Consider the following 14,262-nt stretch of genomic DNA (forward strand, 5'->3'; position numbering starts at 1 on the left):
GATGGCGGCCTTTCATTATATGTAATAAAACGAATGATGGAAAGATGCAATATCTTCTTTAAAACGGGCATAATAACCTTTCTATCAAATCATCTAGTAGTTTTTCTACATATCTTTAATATTCTACAATATTTCTAGGAGGACAATAAGCTCATAATATAATATTATATACTACAAATTATATTATAGACTTGCTTACAAACTTGGACTTGCTTGTGGACTCACATAACACTTATGCCATAGCTCAGTCTGAAACATCTGAGGCACATTTAATGAGCATCTTTTTATGACACATTTAATGAACAAACAAAAATAATTACTAAACGAATTCGGATTTTCACATTAATGTGATAAAGTAAATGATGAATTGGTTACTATTCAATAAGCATCTTTTTCTAAAAATGACATCAATTTTTATCAAATCAGCTAGAAATATTTACATCATTTCACAATACCTGTAAGACGACAATAAGCTCATAATATATCCAATAAATATTAATCCCACTAATAAAATAATGCTACGTCTTGAATTACATTGTCAGAAAGCATATTAAAGAAAAAAATTTTTTTTGTGGAAAAGCAAACTCTTAAAGCATAAAAAAATTATAAGTTTAATTATCTTTTTTTTCTCCAATTTATTAAGTAGCTTAAAGGAATAGTTTATTATGTCCAAATTTCAAGCCTATTTTAATAAAGTTAAAAAATAAGAATGCGTTTTTTTTAAAAAAAATACAAGCTAGTTCAATTGAAAAATTAAGCAACCTAAAGTATTTAATTCCAGGAAAATTACTAAAGGAACATTAGACAACTTTCATGGTGATAAAATAAATGATAAAATGGAACGATTCATTATGCACTCTTTTCTATAAATGGAACAATAGCCATTCCATCAAATCATCCTGGAAGTCAATTTTCTCACAACATATCCTGACCATTCCACCTGGAGGACAATAAGTCCAAAAGATATCCATTAAATCTTCACTCCCCTACGTCTATCGCTTCTTGTGTCACGGCAGGAGGGGGTCGTCCTGGGATACAGACAAAAGATGAAATAATGAATGGAACGTTGTCCTCATTCGAAATGACGGGTCACAGACTTGTCGTAGAAATGGCAGAGGGAGAAATCTTTTCTTTTCCGCAGACAAGATTCGTCAACTTGTTATTCCTTAATTTAGTGTTGTTTGAGGAATAAACAAGGAACTTATCATGAAGTTCTTGTGGCAGAAAAATGCCTTTATATGAGAGAGAATTTAATTCTTAATTGTTTTGGTTTGCAACTAAGAATGATGGGTATTGTTAATAAGTTTTCTTGTTAAGATGACTATAAACTGGAATGTTATTGTATTAAACAATTTTGTTTCAAATAAGAAAGTGCTTAAATTATTGTTCTGTTTTCTGTTTTACTTAATTTTCGTTATTCTTTAAAGAATAGAGATATGTTTTAAGACAAGCATTAGAAAAAGAAAAAGACTTCTTTGAAAAATAAGACTGCATTTGAAAAATAAACGAAAGGGGAAGATAACATCAATTTAAAAGACAATAATTACTCAAGTTAACTTCAAAATATAGTTTTTGAAGAACTGCTGAATATAATTGAAGGATATGATAGAACATGTTAAGCTAAACAATATTTTGATCACTTAATTTTTTTGCTTGCGATATTTGTGTTATTGGCGAGATTGTTTAGCATAGAATTTCATTTTTTGACAAATTTTTCAAAAAGATAATTTCAAAGAGAGGACTGTTTTATTCAATGGTTTTTTTCTGATGTGAAGCCAAATTCTGATATTCTGCGTTGAAATGTAAATAGGATAACGTATAATGAGTAAACTGTTTCAAAATAAAGTTTGTTCATTGGAATCTGAAAAACTCTCAGTTCAGTTTCGCTCTTGTCTTTGTTATTTCTGGCTTTTGAAATAAGCTGCTGTCCTAATTAGCTGATATGCTGACGTTCATCACTGATCATAGTCAGAAGTCAATTTTTCAAGCATTTCTTTGTATAATGGGATCGATAACTGCTTTATGTGTAAAACTAAGATATCTTGACGATTCAACTAATATGTTCATATGAAACGCTCCATTGTTGTGCGATGAATTTAGTTTAATATTAAACCGTTATGCATAAACTCTTAGAACAAATTCCACTAAAATCTTTAGTTTATCTGATGGCTTATCACTTCAAAAATTTTTAGCATCGAACTTGCCAATATGTACCTTCTTGAGTGGGATAAATTTCCAGGATGCTTGTTGAACTGTAATCACATATGACAGAAGATAATGCCAGACAAATTTTGATCTGCATCTAGAATTTGAACATCAACTTCAGGTATAACAAGCTATGGGGTAAATTTTACCACATTTTGGTTACAATGCTCTAATTTTTCCAATGTGCCCTATGCATTCTCGTGGTCCAATCGTGGCTTCATCAAGGGTGAGAATAAGTGCCGAAGTGGAAGCTCATTCCTATGCAAAAGACATATAAACCATTAGAGAGGTCTTCAGTGTCTAAATCCTCTGTGCCAGACATTTCATGACACCGTTTCGATTTTTGTACCATCACAGCTTGCAAATTATCATTATTTGTGCTTTTGGACAAAAATATTCCAATTATGAATAATGCTACATTCTTATCTGAGCTGGAAAGTGGTATTGTATGACCTAAATATGAGGATTGTGGCTCAACAAGCAGGACAAAATGTATTTCTCTTTTGCTTTTTCTATAATATTTTTCGATAATTTTCTCTTGATGAAGAGTTTTATCATGTTTCCCTATTACAACATGTTTCGAGGTTTCAATTCTCAATGTTCTCAAAAAATGATATGCGATTACGTTGGCGAACTTTACAAATTCTATTTTTATCAAAGACTAAAGATTTATCAGTTTCAGTAATAATACCAACCAGCAATAATCTTTCAAAACTGCCGATGCATCTTCTACTGAAGATAATAGAGATTAGTTTCTTGTTGTCATGGAAGTTGTTGCTTTTTTTTTCCAATTCTTATGTGTCAGGCATTCCATGCGTAGAAATTTGGGATTGATTAGTTATAATATATTTGTCCATTTTTGCTCTATTTACAGATTTTCGTTTTTATTTTCCATTATTTTCGCTTTCCCACTCGAATTTTTTCCACTCCACTATGTGTATCTGTTTCATCAACTTTTCCAAATACACATTTTTTTAAAATTTTTTTGATCAATTAAGGAGGATCATTTTTTGGCGGGAACTTTTCACGCCCTTTCACAACTATATTTTTCAAAATTTACAGATTTTCAGGATCCAATATCGAATAACTTTTTTTCTGTTTAATTATGTTTTAGAATCAAACTTAGAGTTTCTTTTAGATTTATTTTATCGAATTATGTAAATATATTTCTTGTGATAATCGCGAATGAGTTGCAAAATGCGATCATGAGAGACTGTTGGAATTGATGCGATCAACCAGACTGCTTCAATGTTTTAGGATATGAATCGGCTGATATCGGAAATACTAGGATCTCTCTCAGAAAGTAAACAATGTCTTGCGCCATATTGCACACACAAATAACATTTTATATTATCTTCATAAGTGGATAGTACAGAATTGCAAAATTCTGAGAAAGAGACAAATATGGAATAAAATGTTAAGCTCCTTGTTACTTTAACTTTGCTGAAACTCATTATTAAATAAACTAAATATTACTAAACATTTACTTTTAAGAAAAAATGAGATATTTTCAAAAAAAATGAATAAATAAAATTCTTACCCAGTACACAGTATCTTTGGTCCCAGAATTTGTTTCCAAAATGAAATAAACGGAAACGAAAATCAAATAATTTTAGTATCGCTATTTAGTGAGTAAATTCAAAGAAATAACTGATTTTATAAGTTTTATAAGTTGTAATAGTGATTTTATAAGTTTTATAAGTTATATAACTGATTTTATAACTGATTTTATAAGTTATAAAATTCATTTTTGCATCAAAATTCCACTTATCATGAAAGATTTTTTTAAAGAAAGAAAGAAAGGAAGAAAATGCTAATTTAAATTTCAAAAAGATTCAACATTTCTAGTGTAGATGTAAAAATGCTGGCAGAGATTTGAAGAATTTAATCTCATAAAGATTCATATGTTATCCTTTGGTATAACAAGGCCCGTTTTGATGCCTATTGCTATACATATTTCTAAAAAAGAAAATCATGCTAACCATACGGAACATATTGCTGAAAAAATCTGATATACCCTAATTTTTGCATCACCAATTATCGTAAAATCACAGAATCACTTTAACTAAATAAATATTACGGTAAAAATTACAGTATTATATTTCACGACAAAAATTTTCCTGTAAAATGGGATTTTACACGTACCTAAATGGTGTACCTAAAGTGCTGGTACTTTATACCGTAATTTGGTCGGAATTTCTTACAGTGTTGCTCAATGCAAACCTTAATTACATTGATTAAAATATTCTTGAAACATTGAGATCTTTTTTGCTTTTTGACCAAGTCTTACCCACATGAATCTATTTAAGAAAAATACTTGATAAATGTAATTCCAAAAAATTTCGAAATTCTTATAACTAATATTGTTTACATACATTTTTCAAATTACATTCATTTGATGCTTTACAGATTTACCATAAGATATTTGATTCTTTTGTCAAACTTGTGATAACTTGAATGCATATCATAACGACATCATCCAGTCCACTGTTTAAACGACACGTAATGTATTTGAATCAAATTTTTATTTGCTTGCATCAAAATAAACTTAATTTAATATAATTCAAGATTGCTATTAACTTTACTAGAATATGTGAATGTATATTTTATTCATTTCCGCGGAATAAAAATTTTATTGATATTTGCTTGTTTCCAGGTGCATCAATTATATTTTATATGAATATAAAGAAGATAAATTTTGAATACACGCTTTTTTCATTAGTTCTATCAGAATTCTAAAAAGATGGAAGTGATACCTTTTATTTTCCTAATATTCAGTATTATAGTTGCTGGTAAGTTGAATTTAAAATTTATACGAAACTAATTATATGTTTTACTCTTATGTTGACAAAATAATTTTTCCTAAAGATAATTACTCCAAATCCAACAGAAATTCAATTAAAATTACAGATTATGATTATTTTGTGGGAAATTAAATAAAGTATTTGAATTAAAATAAACTTACCTAAGGGAGAGTTTTTAAATTCAATTATTTTGAATTGAAATTTAAATTTGATTTGTTTAGTAAATGTAGTTCTGAAAATTATATTTACGGTGTTTTGTAGTCTCCGTAGAAGCAAGGCTTGTAAATTATTGTCGAAATTAATTACTGAAAAATATCTAAATCTCAAAGGATTCTGCTGAGCATCTAAAAATGTATCAAAACCCTTACAAAAAGGAAAGGAAAATTATTAGAAACTATTAGAAAACTTATGGTAATAATTTATTAAAATTCCACTATTTTAATACATTTTTTATTACTTTTAGACGTATAAAAGGCGTATTTCAAAACTATTTTTTAAAAGCTCAGTCAGATACATTGATTTATTTAAAGTATTGCTGATGGTTAAGTAATGTTTAATGAACGAATTACTAATTTCAGGTTTATCAGGTTTAAACTATCTTAAAAGTATTGAAATATCATAAAATACATAACTCTGAAAAAATTTTTTTTACTTTTGTCATTTGTAAATTCAAAAAGAAAACTTAGTATAACTATACTATTTACAATACAGTGTATAAATGAAAAAGGCGACAGTTTAATAACAACTTTACTAATTATCAGCATTTCAGGTACTAAATTGCAATCTCTATGTTAGGGGTCTACCTTTAGATATGTTTATGTGAAGACAATGTCATAAGTTACCAAATTATTCGTAAATACGTACTTTTACTTACTATCGATGCACTTTTTTAGACGGATCTGAAAATTCTTCAAAATAGGAGTAACCACATTCGTGGAAAATCAAATAGTTTAGTCAAAAGTTTTACTCCTTGCATTTACTGCGTATTTTATAATTCATCATACGACTTTTTCGTTCGCTTGGAAATAAATTTAAGCAATTCAAAATATTTTGTTCACGGAAAATTTTATTCAATATATTTTTTAATAATTATTTAAATTTTTTTCTTAATTTATTAACGGTAAAAATAATTGGATAAGAAGGCACTCAATTTTTCGCATTTTTTTGAACTATGTAATTTTATTGGTAAGCCAAAATTAGTTCAGAATCTGTGGAATTTTGAAGAATGAAAATTTAAAAATTCAAGTTTTTTTAGTATTTTCATTATTTAGAAATAATTTGGCTGATTTTGCTCATTGTAGTTACCATGCTTATTACTGGCTGATTGTACTTATTACTGCTCATTTTATTATGTAAAATTATAATTATATTATTTTAAATGACAAAAAAATTGCATATCTTTCTGTTAAAATTTTTTTGACTCTCATTCATAAAAATAGTCTTTTTTGCAAAGACTGAATTCACAGAAAAGTTCAAATTAATGTATCTTTTAGATGCTGAATACTCTAAAAATCTGATTTAAGTAAATCAAAGATATATGCTTGATCTATATTAATCATATCCTTTAAAAAGAGACAAATAAAACGAAAGCAAAAAAAAAATACATTTTAACAGATTTTGCACTTGAATTAGAAAACTGAACAACTACTGATGTTTAGACAAATCTATTACATAGTGTGAAATTCCGGACCAAATTATGGCATAGAGTACTGACACTTAGAGTGCATCATCCGTAAAATCCATTTTGCAATAAAATCCATTTTTTATATCGTAATTTTTCCAGTAATATTGATTTACTTAAAGTGACTCAGTGATTATAGGGCATTTATTGCTCTAAAAAAATGCGATATATCAAATTTTTTTGTTCCGTAACACACTCTGATAAAAATAGGATTCCATGGTGAAAAGTACCAGCACCTTGCTTGCTGGGACTTTTTCCCATAATTTGATCCAGGATTTTATAGTGTAAATACCAATTTAAACTAAGCCAGTGCAATTAAAACCAATTTAATACTTTAAAATATCTATTATTATTATTATATTTATTGCTGAAATAAAATTATTTTTATCTATTATTATTATATCTATTATTGAAATAAAATTATTATATCCATTATTATTATATCTATTTCTTAAAATATCTACCTTCACAAATCTAAAATCTTCGTGCTAGTGTAACATTTACGTGATCAAGTGTTGTCACTACATTCACCTATTTAATTTTAAAAACATAACTTATGAGGAAAAAAAAGATTCATTTTGAAAAGGAAAAAAATTAGAAAAAAAATGTGCAAGGAAGTTTCTCTAAATAATAAGAAATCACCAGAGTTGCGGCTGCCACATTTTTGAGTGTTCAACTTCACCTTAAATTTCGTCTTGCTGCGCATATACTAACATGACCACGAGCGCAAAACGTAACAAACAATCGTGAACTTTTAAAAGTGTGTAGGATATATATGGGAAGTTTGATGGATAAAAAAACTTGCAGTTGATGCCCAGACAGAGAATATTTAATTGCTGAACTTGAAATTAAAAATACTATACGTGGGTGCTTAACAAACTAGGAAAAAAGCAGCTACGAAGTTGCAGCATTTTTTGCTAAACTGCTGATTTTTTTTCTCGTTAAGGCAAGGTTGAGGGAAAATGGAGGCAAGAACACTTTACTAGGATTAAGCAAACATTCTTAAATTCAATTTTTAGTTTGAGGTTTTACTTTATCACTCCTCTTTGAGCGAGTGATTACTGTTATCTGGATTTTTAGTTACTTTTTATACATTGCTTGTTGTTCAAGCATCATGAAAATAATTTTTTGATTACCACCTACTGTCTTTACATTTAAAATCAGGAAGAATCAGGGTAGAATTTTTGTAATATTCATTCAGATTATAAAAATTTTCTAATGACTTCGAGACGCATTTGTTGTCAATGAGCAGAAACACTGCCGAGGTTCCTCTTTTTGACGTCTCATTTAAATGTCCTTCAGTCACCACTCATTTAAGTCATACTGCTCGGAGAAAAAAATTCCAATAAAATTAACATACTGTATGTTAAATGAATTTGTGGTAAGAAAAAGCATAATTCAGGTAATAAAACTAATATATATGTTATTTATTAAGGGTATTATACGTATTATACGTTATTTATGTTTTTGTACTTGATTTCTTAACTTAAAATACCATTTACCCAAATTATCGCAAACTAATTAGCATATTTTAGATGACATTTCTTGTTTTGAGATTTCAACTTAGCACCGGTTCAACATCGCAAAAGTACCGGCACCTAGGGTGCCGGTGCTTTTTTACCATAAAGTTCCTTTTTATCGTATAATTTTATGGAACAAATAAACTGATATACCAAATTTTTACAGTAATATTTGTTGTAAAATCCCTGAATCACTGCAGTTAAATATTTATTACTGTAAAATATACGGTATTAGATTTTATGAAAAAAAATGTTTTTATGGGTGAAATTAATTTTAGCATCTCTGAAGCAAAATCTGAAATCAGAAGTTCCTCTTTATAAAAAAATTTCTGAATCTAAGCTGGATAGTCTTCTTTGTAGTTAGAGTTAAATCCGTTCAACATTATTCGGTGCGATGTTTTTCACGTATCCTTCATATTTTATGACATTTCGATTTATGAATTTTTCATACTTTAAAACAGAAGAATAAATTATGACTCTTTATTGCTGATATTTGTTTCCCGTAGAATGATATATATCCTAAACTTCTGCAGATTATTTCATTCGGTATATCCATCTCAAAGTCTTAGAATTTGGGTTTTCTGTTATGTAATTTATTTCTTTAATAAATAAACATCACAATATCTCACATCATGGGATTTCCAAATCATTTGAATCTAGTTTAATTAGTTCTCAGAATTTTGAGAAGTTGAGATTGTTATGCGTATAGTTTCAGAACATCGGCAACTTTATGTTTTGGGGAGTAAATATAACTGTTTTTTTTTTCTAAATTTTTTATGTAACAATGATTATTATATCATAGAAATAAGTTTTTCAAAATTTCTTTAATTACATAATATTTATTACAAAATATCTCACATCTTATCAAATCTTATTAGACATATATTTTTTAAAAATATCACACATTTAGAAAATTTCTCCGTGTAACATAAAAACATAGTGGTCTAACACAGTTTTCCATTATTTTCGGTGCATTTTTATTGACAAAAAATTCACATGGTAGGATCCTGTTTTTCCTCATTCATTTCCATATTGTTTTGGTTGTCATAAGCATAAAGTTAAAGTTACAAAGGTTAAATATTTGTGTATCCCTAATTTAAAGGTATTCTCCTGTAGTGCTATCATTACGCTTTTGATTTAAGAGTTTAAAACTTAGAGAATGGTTATTTTTTATTATTATTATGACGAAATTCTGATCTACATTTTAACATAAAGTTATTTAAAAAATGTCTAATCTTATTAACCGTTTAACAATCATTATTTTTTGTGCAAAAAATATATATTTATAAATACCGCTATAGAGATTTTTTAAGGGATTTAGATTTTAACGATGAGCTTCACACACAGTGTGATGCGAGCAAAAGTTATATTTAATACACTACTAGCCATTAAAATTGCTGCACCAGGAAGGAATGCAAATAACAGAATGATATTTATTGGTCCCATACAACGCAGTTGGAAGAACAAGTAATTAAATTTTCAGAATTCATTGTCTTGTTGAAACGTAGCGTTATGGTGGCTTCGAAGTTTAGGAAGAGAAACTGGCCCTAACACTTCAAAAATGTAACGGTTGCTGTTCAAATAGCCGGCAATGCGAACAAAAGGGTGATCAAGACGTGTATATAATGACACCTTATACCATTACTCCAGGTGAGAGCCTAGTATAACGATGTCGATTGCAAGCTGCCAATGGGCGTACTCCACGATGTCGCCAAACACGGATGCGGCCATCATGATGCTATATACAGAACAGGATTCGTCTGAAAAGACGGCGTCATGCATTTCTGCGTCCCGGTTCGTCGTTGATAACACTATTGGGGGCGCTCCTGACTGTGATGCAGCGTCAATGGTAGCTGAAGTCATGGTCTCCGTGCTGACAGTCCGTACTGCAAACGTCGTCGAACTGTTAGTGCAGACACTTGTTGTCTTGCAAATGACCCGATTTGTTGACTGAGGGTTTGTGACCTAGCTGTACGATCCCTAAGGTCATGTGGATAACATGTCTGCCTTGTCGACTGTTAGTGATGGGGGCCCGCTGAGATCCTGCACGGCTTTCCCTATGATCATCATGAACCCATCGATTCAATATTCCCCTAACAGTCATGAGATTTCGACGAACGCGAGCAGCAATGCTTCGGTAATATAAATCGCATTCCCGGTAGGCCCCAATTTGACCTCAATCAAACTCAGACACGTGCTGGTAGACATTTTTCCTTCTTACACGAGGCATAACAAAAACTCTTTCACCCAAGAACAACGCTCAAATTCAATTTCTGCATGAGAAACTTACTGTCTAATCTCTTCTTTTATACACATTGTAGGTGTCGCTATCACCGTCTGCTTTGCATGAATGCGCTGATAAGCTACTCATTTGCATATCACAACATGCTTTATCCGTCCTGTAAATTTCACGTTCGTGGTGTGTCACGTTCCTTGTGAAGCAATTTTAATGGACAGTATGGTATGTCCGACCGCTTGGTCATAAAGGTAACTGAAAAATTCAGTAAATTATTTATAGGTTAGATCTATATTTAACCAGAGGTTTCAAAATTTGCCATTGATTATGAAAAGTACAAACTAACGAAACGAATAGGAAAATAATTTGGAATCGCTGCTATAGACATATCTCTGTCTTACTTTAAAATGTGCTATAATCTACCAGAAATTTATGCAATGAAAAGTTGCATTTGAAAGGAAAATTAATTGTTAAAATAAACATATATAAAGTATTTAATATTAAATTAAAATGTGACTTTATCATAGAAACAATTTTGAAAGAAAATCGAAATTCTAACATATTTTAAATGCACTGAAAATATTCATAAAACATAAATAGTGATTTTAGTAATACATACGGTAAGAGGTTTTAATAACTTTTTTTCCGTACAATTTTGAAACTAAGCCGACTGTTTTTATTTATACGTAATTCAAAACTTGAACGAAATGAATTGTATGGTGGAAGTGCAAATGTTTACCAATTCTTATTTGTTTCAGCTCTGGCTGAGGAAGTAAACGTACGAGGTAAGTAAACATTTATAGATAAATTAAGAATGAATAAACTTTGAATATTGGTATTCAACAATTTTAAAATTAACTTAGTATATAGTAATGTGTATGTACTGAATTTGTAATTTATGAAACAAACTGCGAAGTTAAGTAAGAAATTAATGCAATAAAAATTATAATTAAAAAGTGATGACAATAATTTATACGTATTGTTTGAAATTTTGGTGGGAAGTTATGGCTTGGTTGGAAATTATAAATTTTAAAAATTGTTTTTAATATTCAAAATAAATAAAAGGAAATCGTTTCTGTTGCAACTGACTTTCTAGGAAAAGCATTTCAATATGTATTTCACTTTGAATGCCACTACTAATTGATGATTTTGCATAATCAAATCAAATTAAAAAAAACTTTTTCGTAAAAGTTTATTTCAAAAACTTTGAATATATTTATTTTTTACAGTAAATGATTTAAAATAAAACATTTAGGGAAACAAGGCTTAAATAATTTCAGAAAATTGTTTAGCAGACTCAAAAGTTTCTAAATATAATGTCTGAAATATAATGGGACAATTATTTTGCTCAGCATTTTTTTAAGATAAAATTTGATCATACTTAGTATCGTTTGGAGTACATTTATCTCTGCCAATTCTACGCGACCATACTCTCAGTCGTTCTTTATTGCGATCTCCAACTGGTGTAGTTGTTTCTAATCCTCAAAGGTCCATTCCAATTAGACCAAATGCATATGTCCAAAAATTTCCAGAAAGTCTAAAAACAGGTGAGGTTTTGAAAAAACCTCGTCGATCTTAAAATCGATACAGTTTAGAATATGTTCGGGCAAAGCTTGAGCAGTTCTACATTTAGTGTAAAGTCCATAAGTCTTTCGCCCCTGAACATACAAGAGACACCTCAAGCGACCACTTGCAAAGCGAGAGAAACAAGTCTGCTGGGTTCTAGGTCCCTCAAAAAGCAAAGAACCTCCAGGACGTTTTCTAAAATACCAACGATGTGGAGGAGGAACCCTCCAGAGGTCCATAAACATTTTTTTTGCACTCTGCAAAGACCTCATTGAAAGTGGAAGGTATATCTAGCTGTAAAAGTTCAAAAGAAGCATCTTTAGCCAGTGAGTCCACCATCTCGTTACCTTTGATTCCAACGTGTGTGATGGAATCCACTGGAAGTGTACCCCAAAGTCCGCTGAGAGCCTGAGGAGCATTCTAAAAATTGAAGCAGCAGCCCTGTCTCCAACATTCATCCAGTTGCAAAGGTGTTCCCCCTCAAATCCTGCCAGCTGCCTCACCGTGGCGAGGGGGTGCCACTGGGCGGAATGGGAGAAGTACGTCGGGAGCTTAGCTCCAGGTAGGGCCTAAGGCCACCCTAGGCATGAAGGCCATTCCGTTATGCCCAGGTAATGCTAGCAGGTTAAACTATGGAGCTAAATCAGTCTTCTACCTTTGGTGCTCCAGGTCACTTTCGGTCAACAGAAGCTGTAACACTTTCCCCTGTTCCATGAGTCTAGTTCAATCCATGAGTCTCCAACAGGTTAGCGATATAACTTAAAGCCTAATTTTTACATATTTTAGCACGCAGCAACCTTTAATTATTGTATTAAAAGTATGAAACAATAAAAGTTAAAAGAAAAGCGAAAATAAAAATTACAAATCGGTCGTTATCATACTTCGCCGTTCAAGCCAATCAACAAAATGTCAGCAGTTTACCTAAGTGAATGGGGGCAGCCAATTAAAATCGAAAGAGACACTAAGGTCGCGTGGAAAAGAGTAGCTCTATTTTATCGAAGTATCCAGGGTTTTAGGTGCGGTTAGTGAGCGGGTGGGTGAGCACTTTGATCAGCCTGCCAAGAGCTCACTGACGCGCCTAATAGGTCCTCCTTAGGCAGTTCTGCTTGAAATTACTGGACTTCAACCGCAGGTCTTTGGGCTACTACAGCGAGGAGCCATTCCTTCTTTTAAGGATCAAAATGGTGATGATAAGTCTTCGGATCCTTCTCAGGGATATTTCCCAGATCATCGCTAATATTCTTCAATCAATTGTGCAGCACTAGTGCAACGTAAATAAAGTACTAACACTATACTACTTCGTAAAAGGCATGGTTACCATAAGTTTAAAAATGAAAAAATCAGTGGTAAAATGAGGAACATCTTTGAAGAAATTTTTGATAATTTTATCATGATATTTTACATGATGGCATAAAAACCATATACTTAATTGGTCAATTTTCGCTTTTGGTTTTGTATTTTCAACATATATGTTGGGTAGCGAGAACTATAGTTTTGAAAACTAAAATTTTCGGTAAACCAATTAACATACGGATGGAAAAATTACAATGACTTGTTCAAATACCGTATATTTTGATTTCATTACTAGAACTATGACTTTTTTTTTCGGAAATGTCAGTACCAAACAAGTATGATAACTTTACCAGAGTTTTTCTCTCTATACACTGACTTACGTCATGATTTTTCACATACTAACAAAAACTTATAAAAGTCCTTACATTATTTTTTTTAAAATTCATATTTCTTGCAGAAACTGAGAATACAAGTGTAAGGCAAAATTAAAGAAAAATAAAGGATTTGTGAAATCCTCTGAAGTATATACATGAAGTACCGAATTAACTGCCTATTTATTAATATTTTCAGATTCCTAAAACAATTAAAGTTGCAAATTTCTGCATTAAAGGGATTGAAATTTGGTACTTAATTAAAGAAAAAAAAACCCAAAAATCTCCAATATAGCATATCTGGAATGGGTTCCAAGTCATAAAATTTAACTTTGTCATTTTTAAGATATAATTTTATTTTATTTTATTTATTACTATTTCGTCTCATATTTGTCAGTCAAAAAAATTTGTTTAGCATTTTTTTTTAGTTCATTAAAAACATTAATTCATTATGTATTTATGATTCAACAGCAATATTTAATTTATAGCAAGTTGAAAATGCTTCTGTGATAACCATTTTATCAAAACAATTGAAGTATAAATTTTAGTGAATGTAATGAGCAAAATAGTATATATATATATACTT

General features: G+C 30.3%; 1 long non-coding RNA gene across 1 annotated transcript in view; it reads left to right on the forward strand.

The window, feature by feature from the left end:
* The first annotated feature begins 4,691 nt into the window (after positions 1-4,691).
* Positions 4,692-14,262, forward strand: part of LOC107454027 (uncharacterized) — a 15,722-nt gene continuing 6,151 nt past the window's right edge. Inside the window, exons 1-3 of the long non-coding RNA XR_001585412.3 lie at positions 4,692-4,707; positions 4,862-4,997; positions 11,205-11,231. This is a non-coding gene — a long non-coding RNA (uncharacterized lncRNA). The remainder of the gene's footprint in view (positions 4,708-4,861; positions 4,998-11,204; positions 11,232-14,262) is intronic.

Source organism: Parasteatoda tepidariorum, chromosome 7 (assembly GCF_043381705.1).
Source record: "Parasteatoda tepidariorum isolate YZ-2023 chromosome 7, CAS_Ptep_4.0, whole genome shotgun sequence".
Classification (NCBI taxonomy): Eukaryota; Metazoa; Arthropoda; class Arachnida; order Araneae; family Theridiidae; genus Parasteatoda; species Parasteatoda tepidariorum.